This window comes from Pelodiscus sinensis, chromosome 3 (assembly GCF_052426305.1).
Source record: "Pelodiscus sinensis isolate ZL-2025 chromosome 3, ASM5242630v1, whole genome shotgun sequence".
NCBI classification, from domain to species: Eukaryota; Metazoa; Chordata; order Testudines; family Trionychidae; genus Pelodiscus; species Pelodiscus sinensis.
This window is the reverse complement of record NC_143054.1, coordinates 22,658,639-22,685,643: the sequence shown is the minus strand read 5'-3', so window position 1 is coordinate 22,685,643 and position 27,005 is coordinate 22,658,639. Positions and strand designations below refer to the sequence as shown.

The 27,005-nt window shown below is 43.0% G+C and overlaps 1 protein-coding gene across 2 annotated transcripts in view; it reads left to right on the top strand.

Moving 5' to 3' along the window:
* Positions 1-406: 406 nt before the first annotated feature.
* KCNS3 (potassium voltage-gated channel modifier subfamily S member 3) overlaps positions 407-27,005 on the top strand; it is a 33,292-nt gene continuing 6,693 nt past the window's right edge. Inside the window, exons 1-2 of one of the 2 annotated variants that reach the window (XM_075923448.2) lie at positions 407-698; positions 19,472-19,566. The gene's annotated coding sequence lies outside the window, so the exon portion shown is untranslated. The remainder of the gene's footprint in view (positions 699-19,471; positions 19,567-27,005) is intronic. The other variant, XM_075923447.2, reaches the window with a different exon arrangement.

The window sequence follows — 27,005 nt, the reverse complement described above, 5'->3', positions numbered from 1 at the left end:
GTTTTGACAGTTTCTGGTGTGGGGCCGAATCTGACCGAAAGAAAACCTCGGGGTTAACGAGGCTGTTGCGCTGGGACGCGGCAGGATCTGGCGTTTCGGGGGTGAGCGCAACAGGAGCAGCTAGACCTCCAGGTGGCAGAACGGGGGTGAGTGAGGTAACGTGGAGCGAGTGGCAGGGGCCAGGCGCTGCAGGGCTCTGCCGCTGCGGGTCTGCGCTCCTGTGGCACAACAGGGGGCAGCCGCACGGGCGCTCTGCTTAGAGCCGCAGGGAAGGGAGCCGACAGAGGGCACGTGCCCGCTTTTCTAGCGCCTCCCGGGCTCAGGGGAGGGTTTTGACTGTCCGAGGGGGGGAGCGCTGGGGCGCGCAATAATACGCGCCCACGTGGGAGGGGTAAAGTCTGGCTGGAGTTCCCGTGTCCAGCAGCGGGGCTCGGGCAGCCTCCGGAGCGGGGCTCGCCCCGGGAAGGGGCAGGCTCAGCCCTGGCGGGAGGCGCTCTGTCCGCAGTGGAGGTGCGCACCGCCCAGCCCAGCTGGGGCTGGGGCTCGGCTAAGGGGCCGGGGAGAGCCAATGGGGCGAGCGCCTCTGCGTCCCTCGCCCCGCCCACCTCTCCCTGCGCATCTTCCCTGAGCAGTGCCGAGCCGCTGGGCTGCGGACGGGCAGGGAGAGCAGCGCCGCGTCGGAACCCGCTCGGACCCAGGTAGGTCTGCCCGGCCCGCGGCGTTGCCTTGCCAGCCGGGCCGCCCCTTCCCGCTTCCCCCGCCTGCTCCAAACTTCCAGCCGGCTCCTCGGCTGCTGCCCCCCGCCCTGGAATCCCGCCCGGAGCCACCGAGCAAGTCAACTTTGTCCGGGCCTCTGGGCTGCGCCCGCTGCAGTCCCCGGCCGGAGCTGGCTCTCCAAGTTCCCGTCTAGTTTGCGGGGCTGCGCTGGGTGTCGCCCGGTCCTCGGTGCTTGGGGACCAGGCAGCCCCCCGGGAAGGGGCTCCTTGTGCTGGGAGATTCCCTCCCCGTCAGCCTGTCCAGGTAAGGGCTGGCCCGGTAAGACGCCGCTACTCCACTGAAGTCCCCTTGCACACGAGAAACGGGCTGGTTTGTACTTGGGGTCAGTAGCGCGCTGGGCTGGACTGAGGATTCTCTGCCCTCTGGAGGAAGAAACGCCTGTTGGAGCCGGTGGCAGTTCTGGGGATCGCTCCCGTCTGATCTAGGGCGGGGGAGGCTGGGGCGCAGCGACTGAGTTTCACTGCGGGGTCGTGCGCTGCGAATGGGGAGGGCTAGTGGCTTGTCCAGCGCAGATCGATAGGGACCTCGCCGAATCCCTTTCGCATTGCGGAGCTCAGGCAGGAGGCAAAAAGTAAAGTAGCGATAAGTAGCCTTCAATCATAACAGGAGACTGGCTAAGTGGATGTGAAACGGCTCCCGTGCGCGGGTGCCAGGCTCAAATCAGACTTGCTAAATGGGAGGTACACTCCCTCGTTGGACCTGATGGCAATTTTTTAAAGCCCCTCCCTCTGAGAGAGAAGAATTTTTCAACGAGAAAACGAAAATCCTCCAGCTCGCTTTCAGAACTGTTTTCCAGAGATCATAGCCCCATTCGACACTGTTTATCCTTTGCCTAGTGCAAAACACAACTGCGGATTGCTCTCTGTGAGCTATGGTCTTAAACAGAATATCAATGATATCTATTGGGGAGGTGTACTTCGAGCCTTGCATAGCAGGAATATATCGATCCCATTAGCAGAATTTGCAGATCTACCAACAGATCCTTTTTAGCACAGTGTTTTCCCCAGAATGGAAGCTCTTTCTTAAGCTTCTATCAGTAAGAAGTTAGAAGATGGAATAAGTGTTAGAGTAACTTTTAAATAAGTGCAATAAAATCTGAGTGTATCTATTGTTAAGCAGCAGTTCACTGTGTATAGCCATGAACCCTTTTTTGTGTGTGACTAGTGATTCTGGGCCATTAATTCTTATTTTAGCCATTTTCCTTGATCATGATCACAATATTATAAGCAAATGTATTAGTGTTTTATAATAAACTAGAGTTGAATCATTTGTGGTTTTAGCAATAACTGGCCAACTTTCCTACAGCGAGGATGGCAAGAAACAGCTGGTTTTACACCTTTGTTACAGAAGTGTGTTGCCAGTTTGTCACCAAAGCTGCAGCAAGTTATTACTTATGAGAACAGAGAGATCTAGGAAGATGTCTCTCTCCTCCTTCCTAAGGCCCATGGTTGAACTGAATTGTATGTGGGGGAAATGAAACAATATTGGCAAATGCTGAAAAACCTCAATTTTGAATATTTTCCAGATTCTGTGTATAAACTTCTAGTAAAGCAGGGAGGGGTTTAAGCAGGATGTTGTGTCCTCAAAATATTTCTATAAAATCTGGTGTTACATTTAATTTTTCATAGCTGAACAAGCAGAAAGGAATTCTAACACTTAATTTGAGAGTGAAGAACAATTTAAAACCTACTTAAGTACAATCTAATAAGTATATTGATAATTTAGGATGTAAATCAGGTTCTAAAAGCCAGTGAGCAACTTTAAGCACAAGAACATCAGCAGCCCTTCAACAAGGTGTCCTTGTACAAGGAGAAGAAGGGGAATAAGAAGGGATCAGATTCTGCTTTCTCCCAGAGTAACTCCATTAAAGTCAATATTTATTCTAGATTTATGTGAGATCAGAATTTGTCTTTTGCACCAAAAATAGGTAATCCTACATCAAGAAACATTCCCTCTGTGACCACTCCAGACACACATCAGAACTTCTCAAGGGAAGAATAAAACAATAAATCAAAAGCCAGAGTGAATAATAAATCACGCAATCAAGATAACCCTAATCATTTAATTATAGTTTCCAGAGAATAATGCTAACAGTCAAGTCAGGAAGTTCACATCAACACTGGTGGCTTGATTCAGCTCTGATGGAATGAATGTTACAGAATCCCAAATCCTCAAGGGTATTTAGACTCAACCTCCACTGATTTCCTAAATACGTTTGAGGATGTGGGCCACTATTCCCTGGAAGAAAATGTCTCCCTGGACTTGAGATGCAGCTACACAATGCATCTCAAACCCCTGTTCCATCAGGGAACATGAAAGAGGTTGGGGGAGGTGCAAAGGCCAAGTTCATTGATATGCTGATTCAGCATATTTCCTTGATAGCTTCTGCCAGTGATGCTCCCTATGTATGGAAATGTTCCAGAGTGCCTGGGTGAAATCAGTGTTGGAAACACCATCTGCCTTCTCTCTAGTGTTGCCTGCTAAACTGCAGCTGCCTGCCCTCCACTCTAGTATTGGTTACACTCCTACAAGCCAGCAGAAGTGAATCAAGCTCTCTATACCCAGCCATTTAATTTAATATAAATTAAATATCAGCTAGTAAGGAAATGAGGCAGTTGTGTATTTTTGTTTAATATTATCTTTTGCCCTTCCAAATCTGGATGCTTGCTGGGACTCCAACTGCTGCCTGGCACTGCTCTTTCCTTAGCACAGGAACAGCTGGTCTTCATCTATCCTGACTATGTATAAATCAACCACTCCTCCCTGTTCACTTTCCTCCTTTGAATCTCTCTCTTTTTTTTTTTTTTTTTTTTTTTTTTTTTTTTTTTGGTAAGTTGATCTGCAGCATCCCCTCTGCCTCATGCTTTGCCAGTTGAAGAATGCATTTACCTGACACTGGTCCATTTACATGTCAAAAGACCTACCCAACAGTAATAGTATTAAATACAAAACTCAGATTACCCAAACAGCATTGTTCCCTTACTCTCACAAACTTTAGAGCTGTGGCATATCTCCCAGGGAAATACAATACAGGTTGAATCTCTCTAGTCCCGCACTCTGTGATCCAGCTATATCCATGATCTGGCATGATTTTACTTAGCTGGGTGTGCAGTTGTCATGGGTGTGGCCAACTTTCCCATGGGTCCCATAAAGTTTATTTACAGCCGTTAGTCCTAGTTCTCAGTGGTCTGTGATGTTATTTAGCTTTAATTTACCCCTAAATACCTTCTTAGAGCCCAGTAAGCAGTGGAAATGTTGGTAATGCTTCTAGACAATATTGACCTCCTGTGGTTCTGTAAATTCTTTGGTTAAGCACCGGTCAGGACTTGAGGGTACTGGACTAGAGAGGTTCATTATGTACAGGCAGTCCTCGGGTTACGTACAAGATAGGGACTGTAGGTTTGTCCTTAAGTTGAATCTGTATGTAAGTCAAACTGGTGTCCAGATTCAGCCGCTGCTGAAACTGATCAGTTTCAACAAGGGCTGAATCTGGACGCCAGTTCTGACTTACATACAGATTCAACTTAAGAACCCCAGGCATCCCCAAGTCAGCTGCTGCTGAAACTGATCAGCGGCTGATTCCAGGAAGCCCGGGGCAGGGGCTTCCTGTAGTCAGCCACTGGTCAGTTTCAGCAGCGGCTGACTTGGGGACGCCTGGGGCAGAGCAGCTGGGGTGCTGCTGGGTTGCTACAGTAGTGCCGCCTCTCCTCGGCGCTACTGGACCAACCCAGCAGCACCCAAGCTGCTCTGCCCCAGGCGTCCTGATTCAGCTGCTGCTGAAACTGACCAGCAGTGGCTGAATCAGGATGCCTGGGGCAGAGCAGCTGGGGTGGTGCCGGGTTGGTCCAGTAGCGCCCAGAGCGGCGCTACAGGACCAACTGGCAGCGCCCCAGCTGCTGTACCACAGGCGTCTGGAGCAAAGCCGCGGAGCCCGGGGGCAGCGGGACAGCCAAGGCATGTCTGGGCTGTCCCGCTGCCCCCGTGCTCCACGGCTTTGCTCCAGACGCCTGTGGGACAGCCCAGACATGCCTTGGCTGTCCTGCTGCCCTCGGGCTCCGCGGCTTTGCTCTGCTTTGTTCCCCGTCCCCCTGGTCTGCAGAGCAGAGCAAAGCGGCGGAGCACGCGGGCAGCGGACAGCCCAGACGCGTCTGGGCTGCCCGCGTGCTCCGCCGCTTTGCTTCCTCTCCCTGGTCTGCTGGAGACCAGGGAGACGGGCCCCGTTCGTAACTGCGGATCCGACATAAGTCGGATCCGCTTAACTCGGGGACTGCCTGTACTATAATATTATAAAAAGTTATTCCACTAATGTGGATATTTTCTAGTTCATTTTTCTCATAATCCCATCTTTTTGCTGCTTTTTATTTCTCTCCTTCCATCTCCCATTTTCATTAACTTCTAATTCTGTTCTGTTTTTCACCTTTCCCATCTTCTTTCTTTTTTTGATATTTGTTCACCCATTTCTTTTCTTCCTGTATCTCTTTTCTTTCTTAAAAAAACCAAACCATGTGCTGTCTCTTCCTCTCTATAAAATGTCAAGTATCAGAGGGGTAGCCGTGTTAGTCTGGATCTGCAAAAGCGACAAGGAGTCCTGTGGCACCTTATAGACTAACAGATGTATTGGAGCATAAGCTTTCATGGGCAAAGACCCACTTAGTCAGATGCATGTAGTGGGAATTTCCAGAGGCAGGTATAAATATGCAGGCCAGAATAAGACTAGAGATAACGAGGTTAATTTAGTCAGGGAGGGTGAGGTCCACTTCTGGCAGATGACCTCGGTGCCAAGTCTGCCCACATATCTATACCATTCAACAAACCTCAGTGCCAACTATGCCCACATATTTACACCAGCGACACCATCACAGGACCTAACCAGATCAGCCACACCATGACTGGTTCATTCACCTGAACATCTATCAATGTAATATACTCCATCATGTGCCAGCTATGCACCTCTGCTACATACATCGGCCAGACTGGACAGTCCCTACTTAAAAGAATAAATAGACACAAATCAGATATTAGGAATGGCAATATACAAAAACCTGTAGGAGAACACTATAATCTCCCTGGACACACAGTAGCAGATTTAAAGGTAGCCATCCTGCAGCAAAAAAACTTCAAGACCAGACTTCAAAGAGAAACTGCGGAGCTACAGTTCATCTGCAAATTTGACACCATCAGTTTAGGATTAAACACAGACTGTGAATGGCTGGCCAACTACAAAAGCAGTTTCTCCTCTCTTGGTGTTCACACCTCCAGATCAGCTGCTAGATGTGGGCCTCACCCTTCCTGACTGAATTAACCTTGTTATCTCTAGCCTTATTCTGACCTTCATATTTATACCTGCCTCAGGAAATTTCCACTACATGCATCTGATGAAGTGGGTCTTTGCCCACGAAAGCTTATGCTCCAATTTATCTATTAGACTATAAGGTGCCACAGGACTCCTATAAAATGTGTACATCCCAGTCTGGTTTTTTTAAACAACCAAATCATTAGCTGGTAGAAATGTTTTAAGAATATGTATACACTGTACCTACAAGAGCTCTACTCTTGTAGTGTAGATATCTATATCAGAGAGTAATTATTAACTGTTCACAATCCTGCTGGAAGGGCATAACAAGTGGGGTTCTGCAGGGGTCTGTTTTGGGTCTGGTTCTGTTCAATATCTTCATCAACAATTTAGATATTGGCATAGAGTGTGTTCTTATTAAGTTTTCAGATGATACGAAGCTGGGAGAGGTTGCAACTACTTTGGAGGATAAGGTCATAATTCAAAATGATCTGGACAAACCGGAGAAATGGTCTGAGGTAAATAGGATGAAATTTAATAAAGACAAATGCAAAGTACTCCACTGAGGAAAGAACAATCTGTGTCACCCATACAGAATTCGAAATGACTGTTTAGGAAGGAGTACTGCAGAAAGAGATCTAGGGGTCATAGTGGACCACAAGCTAAATATGAGTCAACAGTGTGACACTCTTGCAAAAAAAGCAAACTTGATTCTGGGATGCATTAACAGGAGTGTTTTGAGCAAGACACGAGAAGTCATTCTTCTGCTCTTCTCTGCACTTATTAGGCCTCAGTTGGAGTACTGTGTCCAGTTCTGGGCACTATATTTAAAGAAAGATGTGGAGAAATTGGTGAAGGTCCAGAGAAGAGCAATTAGAATGATTAAAGGTCTAGGGAGCATGACCTATGAAAGAAGACTGAAAGAATTGGGCTTGTTGGACTGAGAGGGGACATGAAAGTGGTTTTCAGGTATCTAAAAATGTGTCCCAAGGAGAAGGGAGAAAAATTATTCTCCTTGGCCTCTGAGGATAGGACATGAAGCAATGGGCTTAAACTGCAGCAAGGGAGGTTTATGTTGGACATTAGAAAAAACTTCCTAACTGTCAGGGTGGTTAAACACTGGAATAAGTTGCCTTGGGAGGTTGTGGAATCTCCATCTCTGGAGATATTTAGGATCTGGTTAGATAGACATCTATCTGGGATGGTCTATATCAGTGTTTCTGAAATTGAACTGTGGAAACACTTTCAGATACACTTTAACTAGCACCCCAGTTTGTTTATGTACCGGCTCCATGGCCACGGAGCCTTGCGGCTCCCATTGGCTCCATTTCGTCCTTTGCAGCCAAGGGCAGCCGTGGTACTCTTTCAGAAACAGTGGTCTAGATGGTTCTATGATACTATGATCAACAGAAGGGTTTATCTGGTTTCTCTGGGAGGCGTTAGCTAGGTTGATGGAAGTATTTTTATTGACCTGCCTACACCAGAGATTATGTTGCCCTAATTATGTTGTACAGGATGCCTTGAGTGACACAGCTACTTCAATCTAATTTTTAAATGTAGACTAGGACCATAGATTTATTGACTTCTGTGAAGATTCACCAGTTCATGCTACTTGAATAGCTGGTCCATAGTTTATTTTCCTGTTCTCTTCTTCTGACTTCTGTGTCCTTCCCCTTTATTTTTTGCCATGTTCATCATTCTCTCTACTTTTATCTTACTTCCCTCTCCCTTTGATTTTTTCCTTATTTCTCCTCCTCTTGTTCTTTTTTCATATATTCTGTTCTATTTTATTCTGTTAGCTCTTATACTACCTTAGTCTGTTATATTTTGGCACTTTCAGAAGTTAATGTGACTGATATCTGCCATATGTGGTTCATTTTCTCTGTCAGCCTTCCTCAATCAAGGGAATTCTGTGTGCAGTGTGGTGTTTTGGTAGGGCCTTTAAAAATACAGATCTGTCCATACAAGGAAGTGTACCTTATACCTAGAGTTGAAAGTGGCACAGTTCTGGATGGCCCTTAGTTCCTTGAGAGTTTCTTCCACTCTAGAATGCTCCACCTTCCCCAGGAAAGCTCCATCGCCCACACAGATAAGCTTTTAACCTTATGGTAGAGAGTTCCATTGTGCCTGTGGAGTGGAGCTGTTGACTGGTTCTCATTCTGCGATCTTTAGGCAGTCTTCCAGAAATCTTGGGCCCAAGCCATTGAGCGGCTTGATGTTAAGAACGGAGATCTTGAACTTGTTTCAGTAGCCTGTGGTAGGTCTGTGTGGAGCATCGAGGAGACTTTTGAGATACTTGAGTTGCCTGTGTTGCTTGGGAGACATTGACTAGTGTTTCCTCAGGGCTGATAACTTCAGCCCTTCTAGTTCTCCTTGTTCAGCCCTCTCTCTGGTTGCCCCACGTTACACTGTTTGCTACTTCACTGAGTCCTCCTGTTTCTCATTTACTCAGCAGTGTGGTGTAGATTCTCTTTGGCTTTCTCTCAGGTTGTCTCTGCCCCATTCATCTACATATATTCTCCTAGGGCCTCCCAGCGTTCTATGGCCTTCTTCTGACTTCCCATTCTCCATTTTCTTTTCTCATTTTCCTCCCCTTTCTGCCCCAGTGGTTTGACTGCAGGTGTCCTGGAGCGAGGCAGCTCCATGTAGATTTGTGTCTCAAAGTGTGAACTCAGGCAATGAGAGCTGCTTGGCCTCAGCAGCTGAAATGTAAATCATCATATAACCATCTGATAGTGTTCCTCCATCATCTATAAGAATAGTTGCTCCTCACTCCAATCCCTTACAAATTCATTCCTAACCCTACATAGGGATATAAAATCCTGTTTAATCAGTTAAATGACTAAGCAGGATCCCGGGGCAGGAGCACTGGACCAGCATTACTGGGTAAGCATCACCTGGTAAAGATGATGCTTAACATGTAACCAGGTAAGATGTACCTGTTCACATCCCTAGCTCTAACCCTATTCTTTGCAATATGCAGAATGAATCTTTAAGCTGCAGGGTGGAGTTCTTTTCCATACTTTTTTTTACCCTAGTGGCTCCCCAGTGATTTCAGGATTGCCTGTCTTCTTTTGAACACCTCCCCCGGGCTTGCTTCTGCCAGGTGCCTAGGCCTTCCCCCCCTCTGTTTTACAGAGTTGGAATAGGAGGGTGCAGCTGGAGCTGTCACTTTTCCATCCCTCCAAGAGGGAGCAATTGAGATGTCTCATCCCCTTTCCCCTCACTGAAGGGTTGGGAAAGTGGCATCTCCATTTTCAGCCCATTGTGATGACACCCTTCTACTTCAGTCCTCCTAAACTCATAAGTAGATTAATGCAGGAAGGGAAGCTCTCTCCACCCCAGCCAGTTAAGCAGGAGCATCAAGGGGATGCTCCTGGATGAGTCTGGCATGTCCCTGCAGCCCCCGAGAAGGTCAGAGCAGGAGGTCGTCTCATGCTGGCCTTGCCTGTGGGCACCAGTCCTGCGGCTCCCATTGATCGGTAATGGAGAACCGTGGCCAGTAGAAGCTACGGAGGGAGCAACCAACCAGCACTTCTTACTTAGATCCCCTCTGATATTATGAGAGGAGTTCCCATGAGCTACCATGTACTTTAATACTTGTGTAACAGGGAAGGGGAGATGCTAAGACCCTATTATATATTAAACTCCCCTTTTCCCTGTAATTCAGTGGGACTCTGCTAAAACACAGGCCAGAGTCCTGTCTTTTCAGAAAGCATTAAAGAGAGTTAAATATTGAGGCTATTGTGTATATACAAGCCTGATAAGTAGGTGTTAATGGTGTCAAGCTCAAAGAGAGTATCATACAGTATCTTAGGTCTTGTCTGCAAAATATGGTGCTGCAGTGGCGCAACTGTATTTGTACAGCACGTGTGGGGAAGATGCTCTATGCAGATGGGAGAGATCTCGTCCGTCGGTATAAAGCCACCTCCGTGAGAGACAGTAACGCTGTCTGCTCTGGGGGTTAGGTTGGAATAACTATGTCACTCAGGGCTGTGAACAATCACTTCCCTGAGCAATGTAATTATCTTAATGTGTTGACCTGGCCCTTAATAAGACAAACATTTAATGCACACAGAAAACATAAATTATAGGAAATAAATTTTAAACGATATTTGGAATACGGTGAGTAACTTTTTAAAATGAAAGCTGTTATATCTAACATGTACTGGTGTTCCTTACATTGACTTTTTCCACTTTATTTCTGTTACATTTATTCAAGTACAAGGTTCCGACATAACATTCTAAACTTCTGTACCTAACCATGCATACTGAAACACATTCCTAATCTCTTCTCAGAGCTGATTTCTTAGTGCTTATGGACTGGTGATATGTGTCTCCTAGTCTCTTCAGAGCTTGAGAAGAATTGCAGCAACTCAGTCCCTTCAAATGCTGCTGCAGAGAATGCTGTCAGCAAACAGTCTGGGGATCTTTTCAGCAGCATTCTAGTTCTTGGGTTAATAGCCTGATAGTTCCTTAGTTGCTGGTGAAGCAGAAATCCACAGTTTGCATCCAAAGTGGTGCAGGTATTGAGAACAGTATATAAAATATTAATTCTCTGCTTCATGTTTCTATACTATCCCCCTCAGAGAAATGAGAGCTAGAGCTGCCTCTAGTGGCATTTACTACCCTTCAGATTTCAGCTCAGAAATGTAATGATATCCAAGAAGAGCATGTTGGACAAAGCAACGGGACTTCTGCCATTGATTTCAATGGGAGCAAGATTGGCCCATAATTTGGAATGAGGTTTGGAATAAAATGCATTCAATTAATGTAATATATAATTATCAATGAGAACACAGGTATTTAAGAAAACATGGGATATTTTTCTTTTTTTTAAAGTAATATTTTTCTTTTAAAATATGCTATTGTATCTTTTAAAGCATAACTTTTCTGTTAAAATAACTAGAAATACTACTGAACTAACTAATGATTTTGACACTGCTTTTTAATTTTGTTAAATGCTATTTATTACAACTTTAATGACAATCAGGTAGGACCACAAATTAGGGATTGACTGTGAAAAGGGAAAATCTAATGGTTACGATATCTATGTAAGTAATGCTTCAGAGTTTTAGTTCTAACATAGTGGCTTGCAGTGGATAAGGGTTTCGTCATTGTATAGTAACTGCAGGATTTTTTATGAATAATCTTATGCATAAAAAATGCGGCTTTATAAAATTATCTCCAGCTAAAATGCTCTGTAATTTGCATTTTTATGAATGGTAAAGCTAATCTAATATCTGCAATGAAAAATGTTGCATAACCCAATCTGGGCACTCACTCATTCAAGTGAGAGCTGAGGATGCACAAGAATATAGGGTTGAGGGGGGCCCATATGATATTTTACAGCAGTACCATTTGAAAGGCATAATTAAAGGTATGCCAGTATTTCCACTGTAAACCATTATTTTCAGGGGGTTGTAATTTCCTCTTAATATCTGCTATTCAGGTTAGGAGCAAATATTTTGTCCTACATATTAATAAAAATGCTGTTTGATTTATACAGAGGTGCAGCTCCAAGTAATTAACTTTTTCAGATTGGGGTATTCAACAGCTCAAAGGGGAAAAGGCTGCAAGTCTGACTTTAGTCCACGAAGCTAACAAATGAAAAAAAAATTAAACTGCCCTATTCTGCAAACACTCATTACTATGCAGAGCACTTACCTCTGTCATATCATAGAGCCAGCCCCTCTTAGGGTTGCTCTTAAGTGGTTGGGGTTAGAATCAAGGTCCTGCCTCTTTACTGTCAGGCTCAGATCCAACAGGGCATTAAAGTATGTATTTTACTTTAAGCATGGAATGCTTTCATTGTCTGTAAAGGGACTGCAGAGGAGCTTAGAGTTAAGCATGTGCTTCATCCAGCTCCCATGAAAATCAATGGAAAGACTCCAAGGCCCTGATCCAGCTCCCAGTGAATTCTTCTATTGATTTCAGGTGAAGTTGGATTGAGCCCCTGTTGGCTTCTTCAATGAGAGCTGAATCTAGCCTAGTGGTTCTCAAACAGTGTGTTGCAGCCCTCAGCAGATGGATTGTGGCACTCGCCAGTGTGCAGAAGATGCCATTTTGCTCTGCAGTGTGACCTCACATGTCCAGTGTGTACAAGGTCATGATGCACGGAGGACACCATTTTGTAGAGCAAAGTGGCATCCTTTGTGGGACACGACCTTGCAGGTAACTTGGGTATAGGGAGGTCACGTTGTGCAGAGGATGCCAATTTGCTCTTGAAAATAGGTACTCTATTCTGCCTGGGAGGAAATAATTCATTAAAATGGGATTATGCCAGTGAAAAGTTTTGAGAGCTGCTTGTCTAGTCCTAAGCACTTTGCTGGATCAGAACCTAAGGGAACAATTATAGGCTCCCACAAGTGCAAGGACTGCATTTGTGGCAGGCTCTCAAACAGCTTGTGTAAGCCAGAGGAAGCTTTCTGGACCCTGTCCCTCATGTGTGAGTTAAGGACAATCTAGCCCTTTGCATGGTGAATATTGTAATGGACTGTTAGATCTTGGATGTTTTAATTCACTCCACGCTGAAACTTGGCAAAGCACTCTCAGCCTGTCAGCATTTTTATTTAAATATATTTGGCCATGTTCTGATTTGAATGTATCAAAAACAAAAGAAACAAAAACCAACCAAAAGACTACTTTCAGTTGGCCTCTCCTTCTTCCCCTTTGCTTGTCCTCCCCCAACACCGCAGCATGTCCTAGTGGGGGGGAAAAGAAAAGTAGGGGAAAAAGAAAAGCACTTTAATTTTTGTAGCTAGATAGTATTTTGTTTCAACTGGCATTTAGTGCTATTTTTTTATTTGTTTTTAAACAGCTAATTATAAATGGAAACTACCCAGCTTAAAAAACACACACCAAAAACAACAACAAAAGCACATTGGTCTTAAAAATGTTTCCTACAATTCTGGTTCTAGAGTGTTCCCCGTTTTGAAGCATAGGAAACATCTCTCTGAAGTTAAACTGGACTTAAGCCCTGAACCTTTACACTTGTGTGTGTTTAACTTTACACATTGGAGATGGTCCACTGTGGGACCAAAGTGTGCTCCCTGTAACCCAAAAGGTTGCAATAACTGAAAGAATTTAGAGAATATTTTCCTTTATATCTATTTTTTGCTCCTTTCTGCATTTGATAGCGCTGTGTCCCTTCTATAGTCAGGCTTTCTGGTGCTGCATCAGGGTCTGCTAATGTAACACCAGTAGGCAAAACTGCACCTAGGACCTCTGGAGCTTAGTGCATGAGCCTGTACTACATGAGCTAAAAGCCAGCTCGCAGTCAGCTAAGGCTGTAGAGTTGCCTCGTTATTCTTTCTGTAAGTGGTCTCAGTGCCACTAGTCAAGACATTTCTCCACACACACGAGGTATGTGGCTTGCACTAGCATGGATGCCTCTCACTGTGTGAAGTCCCCTTCAAGCCAATGGGGCTCTATGTGCAGGACCAGCATTTCTTAAACTGGAGCCTGCAGATTCTCAGGAGTCTGTGAGGGAATTCAAGGGGTCTGTGAGCCTCGTTGATCAACTCCTTTCCTTCTCCCATTCCCAGTGTCTGTTGGGGCTGAGGGCTAAGGCAGGCTTACTTGCCCTAGTTCCGCATGGCTCCCAGAAATGGCCATCACATGCCTGCGGGTCCTAGGCATGTGGGTGATCAGGGAGGCTCCATGTGCTGTCTCTGCCTGAGTGCTGGCTCTGCAGTTCCTATTGGCCAGGGACCATGATAAGCGGGACCTGCGAGGGTGGAGCCTGCCAGCACAAGGGCAACACACAGAACTTCTGGCTGTCCAAACATGTAGGGGTTATAAGCTGCTTCCTGGGAGCCATGGTAAGCACCCTGAGTCCCCTGCAACACCCCAAACCCCTCATCTCCCTCCCCATCCCAAGGTCTGCACCCCCAGCTGGAGCTCTCATTCCCCCTCTTTGCCCTAGCCGGGTGAAAGTGAGCGAGGGTGGGAGAAAGTGAGTGACAGAGGTAGAGGGGATGGAGCAAATGAGGAGTGGGGCCTTGGAGAAGGGAAGTGGCAGGGCAGGGGGTGTCCCCCCGAAAAGTAAAATGGGGGTCATCGGGTTGCTAAACCATGTTTTGAAAACCACTGGACTAGACAGAAGTAGTGTGGCAAAACCTAATGCACATGCTTGGCTTTAAGCACATGGTAGTCATAATGAAGTCACACTATTAGTGCTTGAAGTTAAGCACAGGCACAGGTAAAATCTGGCCCTGCTGAAGTCAATGACAAAACTCCCATTAGCTTAGCGGGGTCAGGTTTTCACAAGATTGTCTACGCTGCTCTCTACTTTGGACTATGGAAGTGCTAATCATAGAATCATAGCATCATAGAATACTAGGACTGGAAGGGACCTCGAGAGATCATAGAGTCCAGTCCCCTGCCCTCATGGCAGGACCAAATACTGTCTAGACCATCCCTGATAGACATTTATCTAACCTACTCTTACATATCTCCAGAGATGGAGATTCCACAACCTCCCTGGGCAATTTATTCCAGTGTTTAACTACCCTGACAGTTAGGAACTTTTTCCTTATGTCCAACCTAAACCTCCCTTGCTGCAGTTTAAGCCCATTGCTTCTTGTTCTATCCCCAGAGGGCAAGATGAACAAGTTTTCTCCATCCTTCTTAAGACACCCTTTTAGCAGAGCACACAAGTGCTGAACTATAACTCCCCTGCCATGTAATCTGAAGAAGACTATTGATAGTGCTGACTGGGAACCTTTTACTCGGGGCCTTGGCATTCACATAGGGGAGTTACCGTGCAGCACTTTGGTGCATATTGTTCTTCATCTCCTTGTAGTCGGAGCTACAGGTCAGTGCAGACAAGGCCTTAGAGTCACAGGATGGTGACTTCATTGTTTGTTTGTTTTTTCTCTGATTGTTTTGTGTCTTTAAAAAAATTAGGAAAATGTAAAACCAAAACCAATGGAGTTGTAGTACCAACTCCTTTGAACTTGCATTTGAATCAGTATAAGTTTCACTTCTGTGGTCCTTTAAGGCTTTAGTCTTTTTCCAGTTGAAGTCAATGACAAACTTCACATTGACTTCAAAGGGAACAGCATTGGTGGTTTGGTAGTTGGAGCAGCACTGTAAGTTTGGGATTTGGTATTTCTGCACGGGTACGTCTACACAGCAGGGATAAATTCAAGTTAAGCTATGCAACTTCAGCTACGTCAATTGTGTAGCTTACATTGAAATAGCGTAATTTGTCTTTGAGCTGTCTAGGCAGCCGGGAGTCGAAGGAAGAACATTCCTGCATCGACTTTCCTTACTCCTCATGAAATGAGGATTACCATGAGTCAGAGTAAGAAATCCTCCAGCTCGACATTATGTCAAGATAAAGGCTTGTAGCGTAGATGCTCACTATGTTGCTTCAGAATAATGCTGTTGTGTATTCATACCCTATATGTGTATTTTATACCTGTTGCCATTACCAGAATAGTACCCATTCATATAGAACCTTTCCCTAGAATAGATTAAAAAAAAAGTACCATTACAATTTGTTGTGCCATTGTGCTGCATCGTCCTGCATTTTAAAATGTATTAATAGCTACTTAATTCTGCTCACAAAGATGATACATGATAATGCTAAAGGAGTTGGTGAGATGTATTGCACCAATGTTTAGTAATAGTATTTAATAAAGTACTTATTTGCAGTCAATTCCTTTTCTTTATTAGTTATGATTAAAGTTGGGATCATGCATAAAAATGTCTGAATATTCATCTGAATAAAACATTCAGTTGTTTCATCTGTGTTCATATTCTTTTACTGTTTATGATCCACAGATATTCTTGCAAAGGCTTTTTCTGGCTGAATGTTTGTGGGAACAGTAATGTTTAAATGCGCAGCAGGAATATTCAAGGAAACCTATTTCTGCTTCGTGAGGAGACCAAAGAACTAAATGCCTTCCTCGAAAGCTGGGGTAGATATTGGAGGACAGTGGTCTCAAAAATAGTAATGGTGAATAGGTGACCCATTGAGCTCTCAGATCCAAAAAGCTCAATAGGGATGGGTTTCACTTATCTTCTGAACCCTAGAAGTGAAAAATTGACTTTTGTGGATCTAAACAGGCTTCCAAATTTGGAGTCATTTGAATATGAAAGTCTGGTTCAGTCCTGTCTCTAGTACTTCCCCTGTAGTTACTCAAAAAATCCTTAAAGCATCACATTTTTGCTTAGTTTCATAGAAACAGTTTACAGTATCTATCTGTATTTTTGCTGTGCAAGAACCTCTATAAACATCTTGGAGATTTAGGACTTGGCTAAAAAACCACAACAGTGTTATTACTTCCAGCAGTAAACATCTTTCAAAATATCCCAAAATCCCATATAACTTCAGGTGCTCAAACTGCAAAGTACAATTAGCTATATAGCAAAGGAGGGTACTCTGCGCAATTTGAAGAAGTCTGATTTGTACTATGCCTCCTCAGTGATACAATCTCATTTTCATGGTACTCTTTAAATGTTCTCTTTCTACATATGCACACCCAAGCATGATTCTAGAGGATTTTAATGAATGAAGCACAAACAGCTGTGGCAATATTTGCATGACAAGAGAAGTAAGCTCTCAATCAACCAAGTCCCATGACATCTCAAGCTTTACAGGATTAAAAACTATCAATCCCTTGAATTTCACTTGGAAACTTATTTGCAGCCAGTTCAGATTCCAGAACACTGTTTAATAACGTGCTTTCTGTGGCTGCATCTATGTTTGGAATGTAGTACCCACTTTCCAGTGAAAGCAACTGTGTCAATGCAAGTGTAGACAAGGTTTAGCTACGTTCAGTATGTCAGAACAGATTTGTAACTTGACAAAGCAAGTTTTTGTGACATGGTGTTGAAAACACAAGTTTGGGTTGTATATTTGGAGACTTCACTTCCACTCCTATTCATCTGATGAAGTGGGTTTTATCCAGGAAACCTTATGTCCTAATCAGGGGCAGATGACAATCTTGCGGGGCCCAGGGCAGCACAATTTCGCGGGTCCCCCCCCTTTGACATGGCGCATGCGTGGTGGCGCCATGGTGCATACGTGGGGCTTTTGAAGCATGGGGCCTGGGACGGCCGCCCCGCTCACCCTGCCCTATATCCGCCCCTGGTCCTAATGAATCTGTTAGTCACTAAGGGCATGTCACCACTGGGGAGTTATTTTGAAAAAACAAAGCAAGCATCCACACCACTACCAAGCCTGTTATTTTGAAATAATGGCCTTGTTATTTTGAAATAATAACTTCTGCTTGAAAGAGGAATAAGCTCATTTCATAATAGTTTTTTTCATGAATTATTATTTCAAAATAACTTATTTCGAAATAACCTGGTAGTGTAGACACACATCTACACTGCAGAGCTATTTCAGGATACAGGAAATATCCCAAAATAACTATTCCACGTCTATTGAAGCAGACTGTTATTTTGAAATAGATTTTGAAATAATGGGCAGCTTATTCTGATATCCTGGGCAATTTTGGAATTGCGAGTTATTTCAAAATTTGGTGCTGTGTAAACAGTGCCAAATTACGAAATAAGCTATTTTAATGTAAGGGTGCTGTGCAGGTGCACCGTCAGGCTATATCTAGACTGCAGACTTCTTTCGGAAGAGATCTTCTGGAAAAACTTCTTCTGAAAGAGTGCTTCCACACTGCCTAAGTGCATCAAAAAAGGGATCAGCTTTTTCAAAAGATAGCATCCACACTGAATGGGCACTATTTTGCATTTAAGCTGTGATTACTATGGACAGAGTGGCCATCAGGGCACCTGTGCTTTTTTCTCTTTCCTCTTCTTTCGAAAGAACTCTCTCTTTCCCATCCCCACACACCTTTTTCTGAAAGAGCTCTTTCGGAAAAAGGCTGCTTCGTTGTAGAAAGAGGTTTACTAATGTCGGAAAAACCCCTCTGTCTTTTTGATATTTTTGTCCCCCTGAAAGAATGAGATTCCAGTGTGGACAAAAGTGAAGCTTTTTCAGAAAAATAGCCATTTTTCCAAAAAAACCTCTGCAGAGTAGACACATCCTCAGAGAAGAAGAAAAGGAATGACTAGAGGACAGGGGAAATTTAGGATTTAAATTGGGAAATAAATTATGTGTACACATGTAGGTAGTTGTCTCAAAGGCTGGGTGGAGGAACAGATTACAAATATGAAAGATGTAAATTTCAAGGAGAGAAAGGAACAGTTAGCAGCATCAGCGTTATAACTAGGAGTAATGGGATGAAAATACAAAAGGGAAAATTTTGCACTAAATATCAGGAATATTCTGGCATGCATGGATTGTAAAATTTATTTCACACATTCGTTTGGACACAATGCAAAATTTTGTGGTTATCTTTTTAAACTAAGTAATGAGAGACCATAGACTTTAAGGATGGAAAATACTTAACAGCTCATCTGGTGTGCAATTCATCATGTGCATAGGGTGACTCTAGGCCTAGGTCCCATTTACACTCTATTTTGAGAGCTCAAGTGGGTCTTAAATGTTACAGAGGCCAATGCATAAGGGTAAATGTCACCCCCAGATGATACTCCTTCCCTTTTTAGGCCTGAGTACTGGTAGGGTGAAAAATAATTTGTGCAGTCTCACCTTTTCAGAAAAGTCTTCCATCTGTTACTCCAAATACTAACTCCTAGAAATCCATTGTACCTCGGGGGAGTGTGAATATTAATATTTCAAAGCTTTTCTGAGTGCTAAACATTTGGCTTTCTTTGCGATGTGATACATAGAGATATTTAAAAAAATATTATATAAGCCTTCCTAGGATTGTTCACAACAAAATTTGTCAGGTCTCCCCCGGAAATCTGTATAGTATGGGGTAAAAGCACACAAGACCAAATTTTATGGTCCATGGCCTGTTTTTCATGGTCGTGAATTTGGAAAGGTCCTAGTCATTCATATCAATTGGACTGCTCATGTGAGTCAGAATTTATTGAATAAGTGCTTTAGGTTTGAGCCTACATTGAAATTCAGTACAGATATCGCATTCCAACTTACTGTAGAAAGTTTCCTCCTTACCAAGTTCTTTCAACTAAAATTTACAATACTCTCATCAAATAGTACATCCTATTTTTAAAATGTGCTTCTGGTAGAAGCTTAGTATCATTAAAACTATCCAAGAAATAAGATTGTTGTCATAAAGTTAGTCTGTGGAGAGACATTTTTCCTTTCTCATCGAACTGTGCTGATGTTGACCTGGACTTAACAATGCACTTGGGTTCTTCCCATCTTCCTGAATCACTCTGTGAAGTGCAATAATTGGTGCAAAGTAGCTCAAGTAAACTCTTGACATGATCCTGCTGAAAGGTGTTGTTCAGACAGCATTGTAGTTATTGGTAAATTGGCAAGGATCATGGGTAGGCTTTAAAGCAAAGGTGATTATTTTAACCTGTCTATTCCATTCGGTACAGGGTTATAGTGGTCTTCTATCTGAACACTGAACTTGGAGTTGCTGTATGTATTCTAAACAGAATACAAATGATGGAGCCATCAGAAATTGCATCAGGTGTGTCTCATTAATTAGCATACTGCATATTCTGTCGAGGGTGTCTTTTCATGTTAGACTGTTAACATTGCATTTTTTATCATTGCATAAGTGACATTCAGATAGGTAGTATTGCATCACAGTCATGGGTGTATAAAGTTCAAGAGAAAGCAATTAAAGTAATGGATTATAATCACAATGTAAGTCCTGTGATACTGTCTCTAGAGGTGGTAGCATTCTGGTGAGACAACATGCCCTTCACCCACATTTAGCCATATATTCTATAATTGCCAACCAACACAAAACAAAAACTAGTCGATAGATGCTAATATGCAATCTGCAGGAGTTGATATTTATTTAAATAATTTGAATAGATTCCGCAGTCCTTATATTTGTAAAACCTCCTGCTGACTTTATTCAGGCAAAGCATATCCTGAAGAGCACAGAATGGAACTGAAAATGAAATATAGATTTGATCCCAAAACTTATTTACTAAAAGGAGGCTGGATTTAATCCATTTCAGGAGAAATATTGTGCAGTGGTTGTTTTGTTTGCTCATCACAGCAATGCAATATGCTAGATAAAGAATGTCATTGCCAATGGGATTCAGGCCCGTCAATGGGGGTGGGGAGGCAATTTCATAGGGACCTGGAAATTTATAAAGGCCTGGGAGCCCTTGGTCACTGGTGCTGTAGCTCTGCTGAAAAGCATCTTTTGATTGAAAGATGCGTTTGATATGCGCCATGCAAGTTCCAGGATGGGGTTACTCAGCAAGTGGGGGACCAGGCTGGGCCAGCCCAGGACTCCTCCGGGTGAGTGTGTGCTTGGGGGTTTCTTCAGGTATGTGTAGGGGTGGGAGGTCTTGTGGTGCTGGCCAAGGGAAGATCCATTAAGTTTCACCCTGGTGCCCAGCATTGCTGTCAGTGGGAGTGGAATAACTCATAACATAGTTTATAGCTGAGCAGATCATTTAGCTGATGGATTCACCCTCCTCTTCCACTTAAAGGATGTCCGCAAACAAAAAGCAGTTTCTTCAAATGTGCTTACTAGTCACATTTGTTTTTTTTATATATTGCATCACGTGCAGACATATTACTATGAACAATCAATATTTAATATATTAAAACTGAGCTGTGTTGGTGATTGTGATTGGTCACATCAGATACATGCATTTTTGTTCCCTTCCTGGAGGGACATAGGAGGGTTTAAAATAGGTGTAACTGGTGCACTGGTTTTCTGGTAGCCTTAAGCACAAAGGTAAATTTCACCATCATCATATGTGCCTGCTGGTAAATCTGCATTGCAATGTGAGGTGCAATTTCAGCTGAGGCAGACACATCTGATAGCATGGTTAAAGCCAGGTCTTTACTGAGAAGTTATGTTGACCTAAGTTGTCTTGTGCCAACTTATGTCTATACTCAAATTGGCCTCTGTCTGATGTAAGTGCATAGTTACAGCAACACTGTAAATTGCGTAGCTTATTTCTCAGTAGCTTATTTCGAAATTTGGAGCTATCTACACAGAGAAATTTTGAAATAAATCACTATTCTGACATCTTCCTTAATCCTCGTGCAACGAGGTGAACAGAAAGCTGGAATAAGAAGCCCCATTATTTCAAATGTATTTCAAAATAATGGGCTTCTTGTGTAGAGAGCGCAGAATGCTATTTCGGGATAACTGATATTATCTTGAAATAGTGCCGCTGTGTAGACGTACCCTTAATGGAAAGTCCTACATTGCTTAATCTCTTTTATTTACCCAGATCCAAATTGTGGGGCAAGTTTCAATTCTGATGTGAACTTTCTGGTGAAGGTCAAGATTTTAAAAGTGAAGGTGCAGATAGGTGCCTTAAATTAATCCTACATGGTGCCTACCTGTATTTTTAGGTGCCTAATAATATTAGAAATCTGGTCCCTTAAGTGCTTTTGGATGCCAAGCTCACTGTATAGTGTGGGTGCTCAGTGTTTTTTTGCAAATCAAGCCTCCTTAATACTTTTCATATTGGGAACCCAAAACCCTGTGACTCCCGAAATCACCATTTTTGAAAATCGTGTCCTTGGGCTTATTTATACTTTTTTTTTTTTTTTTTTTTTTTTTTAAAGTTAGCATCTGATTCTTCTCCCATTGAAGTCACTGGGATATTGCTCTTGACTTCCATGGTAACAGGATCTTCCCCTTTGTTAGTTCTGCTTTTTCAATTCAGCAGAAAAGTACTAGAAATGTGAAGATCTCTTCTCCATTCTGGAGCGAAGGTACACATACATACAAGGATGTATATAGCTGCTGTCTAATTGGCCACAAGATAAAATACTAGAAATGAATAGGTACTTGCTGTGTTTTAAAATATACAGTAATAAAGCACAGTGACACCAATCCAGCCATGAATCTATTTAATCTTTTGCATCCTTTTCTTGTCTTTGAGTGACAGATTGATTAATGCTTACAAAAAATGTACCACCATTGTTGTTTTGGCAAACAGAAGTATACCATTAAAAAAAGCATGCAGCACTAGATTGTGTTTGTAAGGCATAACCCTGCCTTGAAAGTGTTACAGATCCATGTTATCCTAGAGCGGGTTCTCCAACTTTATTGCACTGTGACCCCTTTTTGACAGCAAAAATTATGACATGACTTTGGCCTTGGACAATGGAGTTCTGACAGACTCCTGTAAGTCTAAGCCAGTCCTGGTTACCCCACTAAAGTTGGGTCTCGTCGAACCTCAGTTTGAAAACTGCTGCTCTAGAGGGAGCACCAGAGGCATTCTGGTTTTGTGAGCTTCAGGAATTCCCCAGTGATGGGGGCAGTGGAAACTGCAACACCCTTTTAAGGCATGCTGTCTACTCCCCCAGCTGGCTGAAGTGTGGAGAGAGTGAAGCCACCTATATTCCCACTCTTCTTTGCTCTTCTTTGGACATAAAGGAACTCACAGGAAGCACTCTGAAACCTGTGAGGTCCCAGACTGCAAAAGCTGTAGAACTGTCCTTAATGCAGGTCATACAGAGGGTAGGGAGAAGATCCTGTAGTCCCCCCATACTGCACGGGAAACCATCTACTTCAAGACAGACCCAAGAAAACCAACAATAGAACACCACTTGTCATCACCTACAACCCCCAATTTAAACCTGTCCAACACATTATCAATAAACTACAGCCTATATTGGAACAGGATACCATACTCAAAGAGGCTCTGGGAGACAGACCCATAGTCTCCTATAGACAACCACCTAACCTCAAGATGATTCTTACCAACCACCACAGGACATACCACACTAATACCAACCCTGGTACCTTCCCTTGCAACAAACCCCGTTGCCAGCTTTGTCCACATATTCATTCTGCTGATACCATTATTGGACCTAACCAAGTGAGTTATAAGATCAAGAACACATATTCCTGCGCATCCAGAAATATAATCTATGCTATCATGTGCCGAAAGTGTCAGTCTGCTATGTACATTGGACAAACATCTCAGACACTTTGCCAAAGGATTAATGCCCACAAAACAGATATCAGACAAGATCACAAAGAGAAAACAGTTTCTTGCCATTTTAACCAGAAAGGACACTCTCTCAATGACTTAACCACCTGCATTCTGCTACAAAGACCTTTTACATCTGCACTTGAAAGGGAATCCTCTGAACTGTCATTCATGTTAAAATTCGACACTTTCCAAAAAGTTCAAATGTTTGTTGAGTCCTATCTCACCCATTATCAAGATAGTTTCCCCAATTATCACCTCTAATACCATTAACTCACAAACATCCCACTCTCCCTACCTCTAATATCATCAATTCACAGACACTTACCTTCCTTCCCCCCCCCCCCCCGCATCCCCCTCCTGTTCTGAAATGTGATTTGTCCTTTTCATATTTGTTCATTTTCTTAATTGTATCCTTTGGTATATATGGTTGTGACTACTTTCTTCCACTATTTGATCTGAGGAAGTGGGTCTGGCCCACGAAAGCTCATCATCTAATAAACCATCTTGTTAGTCTTTAAAGTGCTACATTGTCCTGCATTTTGCTTCACAAGACAGGTTTTCCATTCCTCGGATCATCCTAGTGGCCCTTCTTTGTACCTGTTCCAGTTTGAATTCATCCTTCTTAAACATGGGAGACCAGAACTGCACACAGTATTCCAAATGGGGTCTCACCAGTGCCTTGTATAATGGCACCTCCTTATCCCTACTGGAAATACCTTGCCTAATACATCCCAAGATTGTATTTGCCTTTTTCACGGCCATGTCACAATGGTGGCTCATGGTCATTCTATAATCAACCAGGACTCTGAGGTCCTTCTCCTCCTCCGTCACTTCCAACTGATGTGTCCCCAGCTTATAACTAAAATTCTTGTTATTAATCCCTAAATGCATAACCTTACACTTCTCACTATTAAATTTCATCCTATTGCTATCACTCCAATTTACAAGATCTTCCTGTATGATATCCCGATCTTTTTCTGAATTGGCAATAGCTCCCAACTTTGTCATCTGCAAATTTTATTAGGACACTTCCACTTTTGGTGCCAAGATCAGCAATAAAAAGATTAAATAAAATTGGCCCCAAAACTGTTCCCTGAGGAACTCCGCTAGTAACCTTCCTCCAACCTGACAGTTCACCTTTCAATATGACCCGCTGTTGTCTCCCCTTTAAACAGTTGCTTATCCACCTCTCAACTTTCATATTACTCCCTATCATTTCCAATTTAACCAATAATTCCCCATGTGGTACTGTATCAAATGCCTTACTAAAGTCGAGGTAGATTAGATCCACTGCATTTCCTTTATCTAAAATATCTGTTACTTTCTCAAAAAAGGAGATCAGGTTGGTTTGGCACGATCTACCTTTTGTAAAACCATGTTGTAATTTGTCCCAATTGCCATTAGCCTCAATGTCTCTAACTACTTTCTCCTTCAAAATTTTTTCCAGGATCTTACATACTACAGATGTCAAACTAACAGGCCTATAGTTACCCAGGTTGCTTTTTTTCCCTTTCTTAAAAATCGGAACTCTATTAGCAATTCTCCAGTCAAATGGTACAACCCCTGAGTTTAGAGATTTATTAAAAATTTGTGCTAATGGACTTGCAAGTTCATGTGCTAGTTCCTTTAATATTCTTGGATGAAGATTATCTGGGCCCTGCGATTTACTCCCATTAAGCTGTTCAAGTTTGGCTTTTACCTCGGATATGGTAATATCTACCTCCATATCTTTAGTCCCATTTGTTAAGTTACCATTATCCCTAAGCTCTTCATTAGCCTCATTAAAGACTGAAGCAAAGTATTTGTTCAAATATTGGGCCATTCCTAGATTATCCTTAACCTCCACTCCATCCTTAGTAATTAGCGGTCCTACTTCTTCTTTTTTTGTTTTTTTCCTATTGGTTTTAATTCCCTTTGCAAGGTCCAACTCTACCTGACTTTTAGCCTTTCTCACTTTGTCCCTACATGCTCTAACCTCAATAAGGTAGTTTTCTTTACTGATCCGTCCCATTTTCCACTCCTTGTATGCTTTCTGCTTTTTCTTAATCACCTCTCTGAGATGCTTGCTCATCCAGCTTGGTCTAACACACCTGCCTATAAATTTTTTCCCTTTTCTAGGGATACCGACTTCTGACAGCTTCTGCAACTTTAACTTAAAATAATTCCAGGCCTCCTCCACTTTAAGGTCCATAATTTCTTTAGTCCAATCAACTTCCCTAATTAATTTCCTTAATTTATTAAAGTTAGCCCTTTTGAAATCAAAAACCCTAGTCTCAGATTTATTTTTGTTTATCCTTCCATTTAATTTGAACTGAATTAGCTCATGATCACTCAAGCCAAGGTTGTCCCCTACAACCATTTCATCTATGAGGTCCTCGCTACTCACCAAAACCAAATCTAAAATAGGATCCCCCCTTGTTGGTTCAGCAACTACTTGATGAAGGAATTCATCAGCTATCACATCTGGGAAAATCTGAGCCCTATTATTATTACTAGCACTTGTTCTCCAGTCTATATCTGGAAAGTTGAAATCTCCCATGATTGCGCAGTTTCCATGAGTATTTACTTCATTAAAAACATTAAAGAGGTCTCTATCCATATCCAAATTGGATCCTGGTGGTCTATAACACACCCCAAGCACTATCCCAGGGGAGGATCTGATAGTTTTCTTTCCCAATGTGATTTTTGCCCAAACAGGCTCTGTCTTCTCCATTCCATCACTTTTTATTTCTTTACAATCTACCTCATCTTTGATATACAATGCGACTCCACCACCTTTACCCTTATTTCTGTCTTTCCTAAACAGCACATACCCTTCAATACCTGTACTCCAGTCATGCCTAGTATTCCACCATGTTTCTGTTATTCCTATAATATCTGGTTTTACTTCCTGGACCAATAGCTCTAGTTCCTCCTTTTTGTTACCTAGGCTCCTTGCATTGGTGTACAAATATCTTAATTTTTGCTGTTTGGCCTCATTCACATGCTTTACCCAATTTGGCACGGACGTTATACTTCCAATATGACCTATTAGACTAGTATCCACCCCACCCTTCCTCATGTTCATTCTCCTACCCCCAGCTATATCCTTTCTTACTTTTTCCTCCCTCTCAGTATTAAAATCTGGCGTAGAGATTACCTGGGCATCTCCCAACCATCTCCCCCAAATTCCTAGTTTAAAGCTCTCTTAATCAATTGAGCCAGCCTCCATCCTAGAAGTCTATTTCCCTCCCTACTTAGGTGAAGTCCATCCCTAGAGAACAGTCCTCTGTCCATAAATGCCTCCCAGTGACCATACATCCCAAAGCCCTCCTTATAGCACCACTGCCTAAGCCATCTATTGATCATCCTAGAGAAGGGCAACTAAGATGTGACATGATTATGAACAGGCAGAATCCCACTAAAAATCACCTGAGCCTCAATTTCCTTGAGCATCCTCCCCAGCCTAGCATAGTCTCCCTTAATTCATTCCAGCGAGAATCTAGCCGTATCATTTGTTCCTACATGAAGGATGATCAGTGGATTCCTTCCTGCTCCCTTAATAATCCTCTTCAACCTCAGTTCCACATCTCGTATCTTAGCACCTGGCAGACAGCACACCCTTCTATTCTCTGGATCAGCTCTGGTTACAGGCCTATATATTCTTCTCAATAAGGAGTCCCCAATCACATAGACCTGCCTTTTCCTAGTGACAGTGAAATTCTCTAGTCTATCTCTAGCTTCCTCTGGCTGCAAGTCCTTGCCATTCCTATTTTCCCTTGTAATCCTTTTAACCCATCCTGTATCCTCCTAATGCTCATTATTGGTGTTGTCTCCATTAAGTCTTCCCCTTTATCTATGGGACTAGCCACTCTTCTCTTCTTCCTTACGCTTCCATCTTCATTATCAACCTGCTGTACCCCTTCTTCATTCTCCAGCTCCACATACCTTAATGAACTTTTATAGGCCCATTTGGTGATGACAACTAGAGCTTTGCCAG